Source organism: Anser anser, assembly GCF_964211835.1.
Source record: "Anser anser genome assembly, chromosome: 12".
Classification (NCBI taxonomy): Eukaryota; Metazoa; Chordata; class Aves; order Anseriformes; family Anatidae; genus Anser; species Anser anser.
In genome coordinates, this window is record NC_139733.1 from 14,962,750 (window position 1) to 14,978,341 (window position 15,592).

Genomic DNA, 15,592 nt, shown 5'->3' on the forward strand with positions numbered 1-15,592 from the left:
GACTAATACATAGCAGCCTTGTCCAAATAGGAACTGAGCACCTTTATTTCCTGTCTGAATCCACTTTGCAAGCGGGGCTCAGCATGGGGAATCTGTCACTTCCCTGCAAGCAACTTCAGAAAGGAAAGACAGAAAAGGAAGAGCAGTCACTTTGGGCTAAATTTTAAAGGCAATGCTTTTATCCTTCCTAGGGAATCGGTCAAGTGGCTCTTGATGCTATTTTCTCTCTCAGGTGTCTGACCCAATGGTAGAAACGGTTTTCTTAATATCCAATGGTATTGTTTCCCCTATGTGCGCTCCAGTGACCATCATGATTGATGCTATTATGGAGCAGAGGAGCACACAGTAACATATGAATGATAGTGCACTCCTTGTCTTGTTTCAATCATTTCACTCATATTTTTCACATAGTCTTTTTTTCCTTGAAGTTTACCACATGTATATAGTATGTGCAGTCTTTCACACTCAAACCCACTTTTCCTTCTGCCACAATGGATGTTCCACTGATGATACAGTCAGGGAATACTCTAGAGACAATGGGTGAGATATGCCTCATCTGCTGAGCCTGTTAAGCTTTAAATGCCCCACTCATTAAATCTGCATGGCTGCGCTGGAAGCCAAAGGACTATTTCTATCTCCGGTTACCTACTCACCTCTCAGTAACGTCTTCTGGCTTCCACCATGATGCTCCATCCATCACTGCCTCTGAAAGAGCAGCAAGCTGGATAGATGAGGCCTGAATTCCTGCTTCTCAGGCCCATATCTCAGTGCATCTTCCCCTAAGCTAACAGGAGCTTCCATTTTTCCAAGGAATATAATCAGTATCTGCTTCATTCAATGAGATAGGAGAAGCTACTCTGATACACAGTTCTTTCATTAGAAATATTTACATTCAGAAAGTGATTGCTTGTTTAGTTTTCAGAGTGTAATCTACAAAGATGCAACTAAACTGCCTTTCTTCTGGGAAACATTTTATCTGTCTGTCCTATGCTAATATGATCCGTCGTATGCTGTACATCTTTCTTCATTTCTTCCTACCTATAAATTATTCAGAACTATTATAGCTAAAATTGTGAATCAATGATTTTATTTCTGTCTTCTGAAATGTTAGAAGGGATTTGGGTTGGAATGAAGGGGATGCTATCCTTGTGAGAAGGGGATGATATCCTTGTGAGACTGGGAAATCAGGAATCAACTATGACTGGCAGGCGCTCTCACAGAGAAATGAAAAAGATGGGTAAAAATATCTGTTCTAGTTAAAAATATTAGAAGACTTAATATAAAATATTTAAGCCTACACAGCTTAGTCTGTAGAACTTACTATCAAATATAACAATAACCATTTCAAAGTTTATAGAGCCCTTTCTAGATAACTATATCAACTTCCTTACTAGAGCTGACTCAAACTGGTTAATTCCACTTTAAGGGAGAAATGTAACCTCTTGCAGTAACCCAAAGATTTCGGTCTTTTCACCTAAAAAAACCCACATGAATTAATCTTCTATAACACAAGCTATCAAGTAATTCGTGACTTCTCTTGCCTAGAAATATGTAATCCTTTGCAATCACATTCTGTAATTCACTCCGATTGACAGATGTTTCCACTTAAGTACTTAAAAAGACACCTCCCAGGCGCATGTGGGCTTAAGATCAGAGGTTAAACTCCATTTATCAACTTAAAGCCTTCAGCTGTTCTCCAATTTAGAAAGAGGTGTTTGTATGAGAGGGCAAAGTCTGAAGTTATTGTTGGGTTGTTTTAGGCAAGCTTTCACATTGATTCTGGTGCAACATAAGGTTAAGGTAGGACTATCATTTCATTTTATTTTTCTTCTTGACAAGCCTTACCATCTTGTATGCAGAAAAGCAACCTTTTTTTTCTACATAAGTCAACTCATGCACCTTGCAACTCACATGTAGAGCTTGGTCTTTGAGGCTCTTGACCCCCCAGAAGAGTACAGCTTTGCAGAAGCGTGGGCGGCTTTGCCTTGATCCAACTGTATGGTCTGGACTGCAAACCATGTATTTTTTTTTGTTTTAGTGGTCTTCAGGAAGCATGCTAGTTGCAGAATGCTGGTGTGATTCACATTTTGTTCCTGATGCATGAAATTCCTCCTCTGTGAAGAGTTATATGCTCTTTGTGTAATTTGTGGTGATGTGACCAGTGGTGTTATGGCCAATTCCTACTCTAAATACCGTATGCCTAATACTTTCTAGATAAACTTTTAAAATGTGTGGAAATTTAGCTCTTACTGCTAGCAATCCTGCCTGCAAGGCACAGAGTGCAATATAAATATGTTACGTTAATAACATAGGTGGTATTAAAGTGATTGTATAAACATATTAGAAAAATCGAAAGCTGTATCACTGCCGTCGTGGGATATGTGTTAAATTTTAATTTGCATCTAGGATCTGTTAATACAGCTTTGCCATGTAGTTCTGTTTCAGTTGATTCTTTTGTGTATCTATGGCTAATTCTGTAGTCTGCTCTTTCACTGGAGCACAGAGAATTTTTTCTTCTTGTAACTAATGTTAATGGCAAAGTAGTGTATGTAATGACATGTTGTTACGCTATAGTAACACCTAAGTATGTCCATACTGGGCCAGAGTCCTACAGTGGTAGGAATTGAAATGTGAAGGAAATAGTATGGAAGGTAGTAGGAATACAATGGGTGCAGGCAGATGGGGAGCACCCAAGATTAACAAGACAGCCTTGGTTAGTGTGACAGACAGCCATCAGATTGTGTTAGTGGGCTGCTCGTTGTTAAATGCTTTGTATGTGTCACAGTAAAGGGAAGGTGGGCTTATTGCTGGGAATTTCTGAGCTGCATGGGACTGTGAGGGTGGAAATAAAAAAATACATTCTGAGGTGATGGGAACCAGTGTTGCTGACTGGACAGGCATCAGTAGCATTATTACAGACACCATGGGTGTCCAGTGGGAGAAACAAGGTTTTGCACCTGATAGAAAGCAGATCAGGTGATGGTGCAGTAAGAGAAATAAGACAGGGACGTTGTTTTGCAGTGCTGATTTGAATGACTGAGTTGGCATTTGTCAAGCCAGCAAAGAGCAGCCTATGAACTTTAGGAGGAGTATTCAATAAAACCTAATAGCTCAAGCTGATAGTCTGTGCTACTGTAAGATGACTATCCTAACTAGTGATGATCCTGGTTGTTAAATCTGTGTCTAGATTCAATGCACCCTGAGCTTCAGAGATGCTTCATCTTCATGTGAATCCATATCTTTGTGACAACATGGAGCATTTGCAGGATCATGCATAAGCATGAATTTTTTATTCTTCCTTTTGAAAATCTGGATGTGTTTCAATCCAAAATTTCTAGTCATTCCCTTTTCCTATCTCTGTGATCTTATGCTGAACCAGAGCACCGAGCTGTAAACAGAAGTGCTGTTTCTAGCAAAAATCATGATAAGTTTTACAAAGTTGTATCTGCAAGAAGTTTCTTCTTCTTTTTTTTTTTTGTTTAGTGCAAAGAAAGAAATTAATCCCATGGTGACATATAATTTGTCCTCATTAGCAGGAAACAGGATTTATACAGGCTTGAAAGCTATTTGTTAGTCTAACACATCAGGCTAAAATTTTAGCCACCACTGATTGTGCATTGTTGACTTGACAGCAGAAGTAACCATAACTTAGACTTAATGAATGCTTTCATGCAGTATGCACAGTCCTCCAAGAGTCCTTATTTCATACTATTTAATGCTGTGCTGAACAGTTGAGTTTGATAAAGGCTGAAACAGTCAGAATTATGCTTTCATTTGAATTTTAATTTTTAAAGGGGGAAGGCAGATGGTATTGTTTTACTGAGAGAATAGTCCAGCATGTCCTACAATACTAAAAGTCTCTTTGAGCCCATCTGATACTGGTCTCTGAGTTGTCTCTGCTGGCACCCTTTGCTTACATACTGCCTTCAAATTGCATATATTAGTTCCCTATCAGAGTAACTCACAGGCATGGAAATCAGCCATGTCCCGTGAAGGTCACGGGAATCTTGGTGATGGAGAATTCATTCCCAAATAAGCAGCTTATGTATAACATTGGTGCTAGTCTTGGTGCCAAAGGCTTCACTTTACGAATGAACATGAGCTCAAAAGGCAAGTGCTAACTCACAGCAATAGGCATATCTTTGGAAGTGCAGTCTCCTTGTCTAGTATCCAGGAACAAATTATATCTAAATTGTCCCCAATATAGGTTGCAGACCTGTCTCTCAAGCTCATATGCAGAGGCCTGTTTTCCTCTCAGTTCCATTTATTCTTTCATGAAAATTAATATACACACCAAACAAAATTGAACAGTCTCATTCCTTTTTAAACTTTCCCAAATTCTTCTCACAGGATACCTGTCGTGGAGACCCCATACTTCAGTGTCTGCAATAGATAGCAATCTTCCTTTTATACCTCCTGATTTTCATTAGCCTTCGTAGAAAGATGTCACCTGACTCTTCCCATCTGTGGTTCCCTGGTTCAAACATCTGTTTTAAATTTCAGTAATCATCTATTTTAATCTTAGCATAGGTTTGTCTCAAAATAGACAAGACTGTTCTCTCTCATAAATCTTTCCGGATGCTTCCACATCCTTGCCTTTCCCTCAAAAGCTTAGGCAGCATTGCCTGTTATTTGCTCAGCTCAACCTCCTGGATAGGAGTTCAAAGATTTTGATGCTGGAACAATTCCGTTTGAACACCTTGTGGGGCTGGGCGTGGGGGAACTACTGTGTGTCACGTTTGGTGAATTTTATGCAAGTAGATAGAAAAAAAAATCCTGGATCTCATTCAGAAGCATTATCTACCATTATTGGTTGTGCAGAGATTCAAAATCTTATTCCTGGCAGTAATTGTAACAGTGATAAAGAAACAGTTCTTTATAATTGAGGTGATGTTTTAAAAATTACTGGGAAGATTTGTTGGGCAGTCAGTAGCGGATCCAGATATGCTGGGAATAGAGCATACAAGTGGAAGGTGGAGTGGAAGAAGCTCAGTAACTAATTCTATCACGACTGATAGTGGGAGTGGATGAATGAGAGAAATCTAGGAAAACAAAGCTGGAACATAGAGACCAGCTTTCCATCCTCAAGACTAATTCATATGCTGCTGTGCATGTTGCTGGGAGGCTCATGGCAACCTTAAAGAGTAAACTAGAGACCGATGGATATGCCAAAGCAGTAGATGTCTCATTTTCCTTGTGGTTATAAGGCTTCTCCTAATCCCTTACTCTTTGTTGGTCAGAACTGCATGCAGATCAGTGCGTCTCCTCCTGGGGGATCTGGTGGTGTGATGGTTATGATAGAGGGTGCCAAGCCAAGAAGCACCAATACTGAAAGGAAATCCATTCTCATATCTATTGGGACGGGAATGCAGTTGACCCAGAAAAAATACAAGGGCAAGAGAAAAGGCTAGAGTCCAAGTAGTAGCCCCAAATTTCTTATGTTGTTTACCCCAACAGACCTGCTGGTGCTCACATAGAGAAACATGCTAATTTCAGTACAATAAAGTCATGTCAACATAAGAAACATAATGTCAACATAAGGGTTAGGTAGGTCCTCAACATTTTATTTTTTTTTAACTGCTACTGAATTCTGCGAACATGTTAATTTGAAGGCATTCTCTCTCAGACAGTTTTGGAAGTCGATGCCCTGCTGAAAGCTGAGTAATACAGGTAATGGCTGTCTTAAAAGAGATTTGAGCTTTATTTAAACATACACCTTGTTCCTGAAGCAGAAATGGTCTTAAAGTTGGATGTGTCATGTTTGCCCGTGTTTCCGATGCAAACCTCAACCTCTGCTTCAACTGCTGACTCCTGTGAGACAGATTAAAGCAGAGAGAGGACCTCCGTGCAGTTTGGAAGAGCTGTCCTTCTCTCTTTCCTGTTCTCCAGAAAGGAACTTCACTGGAAAAACTGACAAAGGCATAGTTCACATGCAAATCAAAAAGTGCACCTATCTTGTTTAAAAACAAACAAAAAACCATTGTTAAATTATGTGTAACAGTGCCACCTGCTGAATCCCATCCTAACACCTTTCTTCTCAAAGGTAATACGCATCTGAATGAAATGGAGTTGGTCTTGATTCAAGTGCAGAGATATGCCCTGGCTATTTCCCATATAGGGAATGCTACAACATAGTTTAAAATACTGAACTAAATACTCCCCTTCAGAGCATAAGATTGATTTGGTTAAATTTATCATCACTCAAATGCAAAATACAGTCCTTAGAAAGCATATGAAAAATTATTTCTGTTAAATAAGCTTGATGCATTTTCCACTATTATTAACAGTGAGGTGTACAAAAAAAAATTGGAATTGTGCTTCTAGTAGTAAGTAACTTGTCTAGAAAGTGGCAATGTTCTAAAGTTGCAAACAAAGCGAGATTCCCTGCTGAATTTCTGAATTTAGAAAAATTTGATTCTATCAAGAATACTGTCAAATAAGTCTAAAATGACTGAGACAGGCTGTCATGAGGCAGGCATTTTGTGGAAGTGAATGAATGCCTTTACTGCATTCAGCAGTTTGATACAACAGCCCCCATGCTGTCTAAAAATACTAACCGTATTTTCGAAGCCATTATGGGCTGAATTCAGCCTGTCTTATTTATATTTATTTCTAGCTTTAAATGGTCTTGTTTATTTTAACACAACAGTATTGCAGGACAGTGCTACTGAGAGTATTTGGAGTTGAACTGGGCTCTGACTCCGAAGGACCATCCTATGTATGGCAGATACTGGTGAGGCAACAGCTCGTGGTTTGGGTAACCTCAGTAACACCACAGGGGTAAGGCTGGTATATGCAGTCCTGCATCCCTTGCATGTTCTAGAAGTGTTTTCTGCATCATACCATATATGAAAAGATATTTTTTAGTTGTTTTTAAATCCTTTCCATGTCCTTGCCTTACCTATTTTCTACCTGGTGCAGTGTTACTCTGAAAGGATTTTTTTTTTCTTTTCTTTCCCACTTCAGGTAACCATCCTCTGGTACCCGTGACATTTTATAAAGGTGAGAGCCTAGGTCTGGTCTGCTCTGGTCATATGTACATCTCTGATTTCTTTGGGAACTAAATCCAACCTGTAAAACTCTGACTTTGCCATTCTGAAATTAGTTGACAGGAAGTTTTACACCAAGGAGGGATTGCTGTGAAGCTGTCTTTATTAGGAAAATAGAAGAGAACAAAATGACGTGGATAGTACTCATGTAATAATAGATCCTTCATTTTACTGCTGAATGCATTCATCTTTTCCTCTTTTTATCCTTCTAAACAACAAAAAGAAGCTCTTGGTGCATGCAAAGACTGCTTTGGTTATTTAGGAAGCTAAATCTGCATATTTCTGGCACCACATTCAGAAAAGCTGGTTTTAAGTGCCTGTCATAGTTAAAATGCATGGGTGTTTTCCTTCTGGTTGCCCCCTGGCAATGACATTAGGGCTGCGAGTGTATAAATATACAGAGATGCATTCTTGTTTCCATTTACAGTGTGAGCTCTGTGGTATCGGCCTCAGTGTTCCCGAGCAAGGGAAAAGGGATGTTGACAGGCATGTAAATGAAGCTGGACACATGCTTAACAAAAAGCGACAGCAAAGTAAAGCCAGTGACTTTGTTCCATCAAAAGATACAAATTTCCCATCCTCCAGCATAACATTCAAAGTGCCAGCATTCTCTGAGCTGTTTTCACAGAGGATGTTCTCTAATGGTCAATTTGTTTGAAGGGAAAAAGGATGGCATTTCAAATGCAGCAAATAAAATCTAGCAATGCTACAGCATGAAATTCTAGCAGATATCCTACTGCTGGAGTCAGACTTTCAAAAAACATCCATTCGTACCGGCTCTGGATGGCAGCAGTGGCACAGAACAGAGAACCTGTTTTCTTCCATTGAGGAGTGCAGACAGAGATGGAAGTACTCTTGTATTTTGGCACCTGTGCTCAATAACTGTGTGCTGAAATATCTGATAAAAGCTTCAGAGGCATCTTAAGAACCCTGTACTATGAAAAAGATACCATTGGCTTCAGCTTGGGCTCAGCTCAAAACCCTAGATGAACACAAAGGATTTTTGATCTTTATTAGGAAAAAAAGAGTTTGTAGCATCTCTGCATTCAAAACTGCTATGAAGCCACAAGCTTCTGTGCATTTAATAGTCATGTTAGTATGTGAGAATATTTTTTTTGATCTGGATTGATTTTGGTGGATTCCTCAGACAAGCCTTTTCACCTATGCTTCTACCAGAAAAAGCCTAGGAGTACACACTGAACAGTAACCATGATAATCAAACTGCTGAAAGAAATACAGGGATCCTTGCTTACCTAAAAAAAAATAGGACAATGCAGCCTCTATGCCACTTTTTTTCCCATTACAAAATAACCTATGTGAGAACTGGAGAATAGTACTGAGCAGTAGATTAGCATATGATCCTCTAGATTTTATTGTGAGGAGACAAATTGTATTAGGGTATGTTGATGCATATGGCATTGTACTGCTGTGTGGTTGGTAGTTCCCTCAGACAGTGAGACAGACCAGGGTATTCTGCAAGAGAGAAGGGATGGTCCTCTTGTTCTGTTCTGAATATGTATATTTTCTGAATTTGAAATATGCATGATGAAGAATGAACGGCTGGAATCCAGAGTAATCCTTCAGTTGTGCTGGCATGAGTCCAAAGGCACAGGGCTCAGCAGGATCGTAAAGCCCTTTAAAAAATGACTTAAAATCTCTCTTTTTTAGGCATACTTTTCTTGGGATGTTTAAGGAAGATGAAAATGTTATGTTTCTCAGAATTAAAAGTTGAAATTCTTCCATTTATGTCACTGAGTAGCTCCTGCTTCTGGCCCTGCTAATTCACTAGGTGTTGGGTTTTAAATCTACCCATTTTCCTAAGGGGAAAAATTCCATGTTCTACAGTAAGGTGGGCCTCTCATTTTTTTTCTTCATAAATTCATTATAAAAAAGGATGAGGGAGAGACTTGCAACAGCTCTGAGGTGTTAACTGACATCTCCTACATTCTGTTCATTGTTATTTTTATGTACCTTTTCTCAATGCAGGTACTGGGCAAAGTGGGATGAGGTGCCTAAGGAGCAAGATGCTGTGGTGGGGATCATGAGGCTTGGAGTGTGTTTTCAGCCCTCACCATGTGCTGAGCTATTTGGCCTCTGGCTTGGCCTTCATTATTTTGTCTTTAAAGTTGGTATTGTGTTTAGAACTGGATAAAATTTTAAGCACTTCTTAGGTGTACTTGGTGAAAATGGAAATTCCAGTGAAAAAGGCTGATGGCAAATCCATCTGTTTTCATTGAAAGGATTTTTTTTTTTAGGAAAGGAAAGTGAAATTTTGGGCGTTTGTGGATACTTCTTTTATAATTAGCAAAATCTAATCTTTAAGCAAATTGCCAAGAAAATAAATGCAAAAATCCTCCATTCTCTTAAAAGTAATCACTGCTCCTCTTGATTTTTGTTGTGAGTGATTGCATGAGAATAGGGAACAGAGGACCCAGCTGGGCTCATGACCCCCCTGGGATAGAGTATTGGAGAATTATGTAGTAGGAGACTGTTCCTTTATGGAAGAGTTCCCAATGAAACCAGCAGGGAGTGGGGAAAGCAAGGGCACTGGCTGGAGAGGGCTGTCCCTTTATCACTCAGCTGATCAATGTTACAGTTAGGAAGAAAAGGAGGCTCTTGGTTTTTAAAGGCTGTTAACTCATCTGTCTGTGTAAAATGCCAAACTGCTTTACTCTTCTGTGCTGATGCCCATCTCTCTACTCCCGGTTCTCCTCTCCTGGCTGGGTGAAGAACTTTGTTGCTTTTGTTCTCTGGACCCCTTTTATTACCTAGTCTTGCCCTGGGACTTCCAAGGTCTGCTTACATGTTGCTTCATCAGTCTCTGCTGTGCATTTAAAACTACACTAAATTCAGTAAAGCACTTGGAGATGCAGTGCCTTATGAACTGAGTCCAGATCCCAGCCAGCCTCTTGCAGGAACATCACTGAAGCTGGAGGCTGTTGAATACACATAGAGTGCATGGTGTGTTGTATAGGGCTGTGTTTTGGGTTATCATCTGACTGGAAGAAAGATAGCTTTTCTTTTTCTGTTGTCTCCAAATTCTTGAGCAAAAACTTTGGATAGGGCCCTGTGTTGCCTATTAGTAATGCAGGAAGAATGAATTCTGCCTGCCTTCTGGTCTTGTTCTCAGTTATGAACTGTTCTGGTGCAGGGACTTGTTCTTTATGCCTGTACAAAGTGCAGAGTTATTGACCAGCTAAGACAACCGCTTAGCAGTGCTAGGCCTGTTGCTGTTGCCTTGGGGTAGGAAATAGGCTTGATGACCCTGGAGTCTTTTCCTGCCCTTTCTTCTGTGATTTTTAAGGTTGGGGCTTCCAGGGCTATCATAATGCAGACTCTGATAACCAGTCACTGTAGCTTGAGACTGAGATTTACAGTTGGTTTGTTGTTCTCTTATGTTGTCTAGCGGTGTCTAGGATTTTCATTATTGTGTGAAAAGCTTTCTAAAGGCACCAGCGGTGCTGCCTGTGAGTTATTCTTGGCTTTTGCTCTCAGATTGTGATTTGTATTTGTTCTCTTTAGCAGCAATGAGGGTAACCCACAGTAGCCATGGGGATGTGCTGGTCATTCACCTTTTTGATCTTTTGTCAAAATATATTTAGTGAGAACAGTGGGGTGGGAGGAGGACATTAGGAATCTTCCAGCAGGTTAGTGTCAAAGGGGAGAGAGACCAGTGCTAAAGTCCTCTATCATAGTCAGTGTAGAAGGGAGAAAACACAGTCTACCAAGAAATTGTCGTCTTAGTCCTCAAGAGCTGAGCTCTCAGACTGTGCAAAATTCTCATACTAAATTGATAAAATAGAAAGTGAAAAGGGAAGCAAAATTTTATTGAAATTAACGTAAAGTCCCTTTAATCATCAAGCTTAATTCTCAGTAGAAAAAGACTCAAAAATTGATTTAAAATCTCTGTACAATCATCTTCTCTAATGTGAAGCAAGGATCCAAGTAAATGAATGATTTACTTTAAAAAAAAAAAAATATTCTGACTAATCTTGAGAACATTAATTTTAATATAAATGTGTGATCTCAAGTTCTATCCATTTTCAGATCCTGTTTTAGTAAGTACATATAATTTGGAATAGGACATAAAGGCTTTTTTTTGTGTGTGTGTAAATGTGTTGGCAATGCATTCCAGTATCTTTAACCAAAATGTGTAAAAGGGAGGTCAGCTTCACTGTTTACATAACGTATGGACGTATCATCCCGAGTGAAATGGAATAGACACAAAAGAATGGAAAACACAGTGACTTTCTTTGAGGGTACAGAATCATTTAAGCAACAGTTTTAATGAGGGGAAAAATACTAAAATTATCTGGTCATGTGTACTAGCATTGTAACTCCTACAAATTTCCATATCTGAAATTGCATCAAGGAATGGTGCTACAGATTCCAGGATCTTTTGGGATGAAAGAGGTCACCTCTTTTTCCTCTTGGCTTTGTGAAGGAATGCTTTCTATCTTCTTCCTTCCAGCAAGGGGCTTTTTGGACAATTCGTCATTTCTGCTAAGGAATTTTGAGGGAAGTGATCTGAGCCATTGTGTTTCAGCTATAGCCAATTGCTGTACAGCTTTCAAAATCCAACTTTATATTCTGTTGGAAAAACTGAGTCAATTACCCAGTTTAGAGATCCCATGATATTGCTGAGCTTCAAGTTTAATCTGTTATGCATACTAATTAAGATAGTGGCATCATAGGCTTAAAGGTGTGACGAGGGCGCTTTATCTTAATCTAAAAGACTATCTCTTTTGCTTGTATGTGTACTTTTAAAACATGCATGTTGATGTAGACTGGTGTCCTTCAGAATAAGATGACTTACTCAAGTTGTAGAGGGATTTTGTTCATCCCTGTGCTAGCCCTGTCCTTAGATACCTGCCAGGATGAGGGTTAGAGACATAGCAACTCTAACTACTGGACAATGTTGCCATGTTCAGGGAAAGTCTGAAAGATTATGCTGGAGACCTGCGTCCTGAGGTTGTTCAGAATCAGAAGAGCAGAGAGGGTATTTAAAACTGCTGTCGTCCATCGTTTGCCCAGGCTACCATCTGTGGACATTCTCCATTGCAGAACACAAGTGGCAGTGTTTATCACGGACTTCTCAGGGGAATCATGTGAGTTGTGGCCAGTGAATATGCTATACTTGCAAAAGGTGCTAGTCCAACAGTGTGTGTGTGTGTGTGGGGGGGATAGGACATCCTTCTTTGCAGCACAGATACAGCAGTGCTGTTGCAATGCCAGCTTCCCCATAATACCCAGTGACCAATTATATTGCTGCTAAACCAAGCTACAGTAAAATCTGTGTCACGCTTAAATTGCTGTAACAAAAATGTGCGGTCAACTGTATCAGAAACCTTTGGTAGATCAATAAATAAGGCTCCATAAATGTGGCTGATATCCAGAGAAATCACAGTATCATTCCCAATGCATACAGCTACACTGCAGTAGTTAGTCTGAGCGTGGTCCTGCATCCAGAATGAACAGCAGTTTCTAAACTGGTGTATAAATCTGCTGTGCACGCGTGACTGTGTGGGTGACTTAACCAAAGAATAATCAGGATATACTTGAGTTTTTGTGCAGTTTTGTGAACCTGGAGGATACCTGGTCTCCGTGTAGCTTCTATCGGAGTCAGACTGAGGATGACAGGCCTGCTCCTGTGACTGATGAGATGTGGAATGCCAGGAGCTGTCACACAAAGGACTCATACACAGCAGCTCCCTCTGTGTGTTACATCACCAAGCCACCGCAGCCTGACCAGCAGGACTTTCCCAATATTGTCTCTTTTCTGAGATGTTGTTACTTCCTGCCCCATAAATTACTTGCACTAATACTTAGGATGATCTTGACTGACTGTAATGTAGAGATTGAAGTGAAATAATGTGTCACAAACTCATAATCACTGGCAGTCAGGCTGAATTGTTTATCAGACACATTTATAATCCTGCTTGCATGATGTTTTTTCATTACTTGGTAACTTCTGAAGGAGGGTGAGCTTAGTGATTAATCATCATTATGGAGAAAATTAAAGTAATGTGTACTAGTTGCAATTCTGACTTTGTAAAATCAGTTAAGAGCAATAGACTAAGGCGGAGTCCTGTTGCAGTTAAGGACAACTGTAGATCTCCCATTGAGTTTGTGAGGAATGGGCTTTGCTGAAGGGATCCCATGCGATATTCTGTCTGTGAGCTTGCAGCAGCATGTACTATACTTGTCCTCATATGTGTGCCTGGTTCTTATTCCATAGGCATCAGTCACATCTGTAGCTATGGTTTCAAGCTTTTTATCACAATCAGTAGAGATGTACGCTTGCAACTCCGACCTAATGCTTCTCTTGGCCTGAATGACATCTGCAGCTTATTGAGCTGGGGACTTCTTCAACTCTCTCGCTGTCCATCCTGACTTTCACATAATCTTTCAGGTGTGCAAGTATAATTTCTTTGTCATCGTATAGTCGGTGTAATGTGCAGCTTGCTGAGCACTATGAAACAACAACGGATTCAGGTAAATACCACAAAACACAAATTCAACATAGTGTAAGTCTTACGGCATCTAGCTTCTTAACGCTGGCATTTTCCACTTAATGAAATATAATCAGATTTGAGTTTACTGCTCAACTTATATTCAAATGTATTTCATCTAGCATATTTTAGCCTCAGAATGTGGGGCAAAGGGCAGGCAGTGTCTCAGAGATCAGCAGCTGGAGCCAAGATTGTACATGTGACATTTAACCTTCAAATGAGTGGCAAGGACTGGGGTATATGGTGACAGAAAATGGGCGAGTGGTAAATCCAGTAAATGGATTTGGTATGTATGTGAAAAATGTTTGCTTGGGTCATTTAACTCCGCAGTTACCCAAATTTGTCCTGGCCAGGGGCTTGCCACTGAAGCAATTAATTGAATGAGCTCATCAAGGATCCATGTTACCGCGCTTTTCTTAGCTAGGGCTGCGTATGTACACACGACAAATAAATTACTGCTGACTGGCAGGGATTGTACTAAAAGGTGACGTGCCCCCTAGCCAGAGGCATGCTTTAAAGGCAATTAATCAAATGAGTTGGGCAAAGATATGTGACGACACCTGTCCCAGATAGCACTGCAAATACACATCCAATTAACGATCTTGATGAAAGGAAGAAGAGATAATTAAAAGTAAAGAGCTTCCTCTAAAGAGCCAGTAACTCTGACTAGAAAATTTCTGCCTTACTTACAAGAGTGTCCCAGCATTTTCAAGGCTATGGTGCCTGCGTATGTCCTGGTAGTGTAGTGTATGTACGTATGAAGAAGAAGAAAAAAAATTTTCAGTGTCCTAAAATTCCTTCAGCTTGAAAGTCCCTTGCATATCCAATGTGTGTGCACCTGAGTTCACACACTCAAGTGTTGCTGCACATAAGCCAAATTTAATATAAAGATAGCAGAAGTTCCCAGATATTCTAGATTGCTCTTACAAACATATTTGTTATCAGGTAACGTAATCTATGAGAGTCTGCAAATGAGCATTCCCTTATTGACAGCAGTTATAATTTTAGAGCCTTCTAAGCCATGACATCTTTTTACAATCTAAATGAATATTGATCTGAGCATAGTCCTCATGAAATTTATGCTGGGTTGCACCTTCGCATGGGAAGCATGAATTTCTAATTGTTATCTTGAGATGAAAAAAACAATTGTAGCAATGAATCTCTTTTCCACAGATATACCTCACTCGTCAGCTGTTTGTTTTCTCGTTTACCCCCAGCCATGCACCCCTTCCTGCAGAAAACCACACTTATTTTCCACCCTGAATCTTCTTTTCTATCATAATCATCTCCCTGAGTCAATACTGACTCAACCAAAAGACTTTCAATGCCAACGTCTAACTAGTATGTGTGGTGATGTGTTGAGTCTTGCGTGCATGCCTAATACAAGTACCGGAATCCATTATTTCAGGAGTTTCGCCTAAAGATGAGAGCCCCCACAAAGAATATTGACAGTCTTGTTTTGAAGTGTTTCTCCTTTTCCTTCTCATACCACAGAACTACTCTGTCCCTCTTGTATGACCTCTTTATGCACTGGATGCATCATAAGTTCTGTGTTATGGATTTTTTTTCCTTCCCTACCTGTCCAAATGAGTTATTTAGTGTCTTTTGATTCATGTACTGCAGTAGTATTGCAAGTATTGCTTGCTGATCAGAGTATCCCTGATACATGCTTCTGAGGACTTCCTTAACTGTTCTTTTGCAGCTGGATTTTTGTTTGAATTCTGCAGAGCTCTTTTCCCAAGTAGCCGTACCTTGCTGACTTGAGCTGGACAGGGATTGGTACTTAGCCTTTAAAGACCCAGGTTTAATGTGTCATCAATTATCTTCCTCTAGATGAAGAAGTGCTGAAGATTTTTTTTCTCAGTTTTGTCATGGCAACTCACAGACTTAAGGTAAAGCAGAAAGATAATGTTAGCTTAAATGATTGGCAAACTCGTTGACAAGCACAATGGGAGATGATCTTTAGTATGTACATTAACAGCTTGCCATTTCAGAGAACTCCTTTTAGTTGAATTGAGTGGCACTTTTGTT

General features: G+C 39.9%; 1 protein-coding gene across 12 annotated transcripts in view; it reads left to right on the top strand.

The window, feature by feature from the left end:
• The first annotated feature begins 1,648 nt into the window (after positions 1 to 1,648).
• Positions 1,649 to 15,592, top strand: part of LOC310880459 (uncharacterized protein) — an 80,670-nt gene continuing 66,726 nt past the window's right edge. For all 12 annotated transcript variants that reach the window (XR_014571694.1, XR_014571695.1, XR_014571696.1 and 9 more), the window contains exon 1: positions 1,649 to 1,800. The gene's annotated coding sequence lies outside the window, so the exon portion shown is untranslated. The remainder of the gene's footprint in view (positions 1,801 to 15,592) is intronic.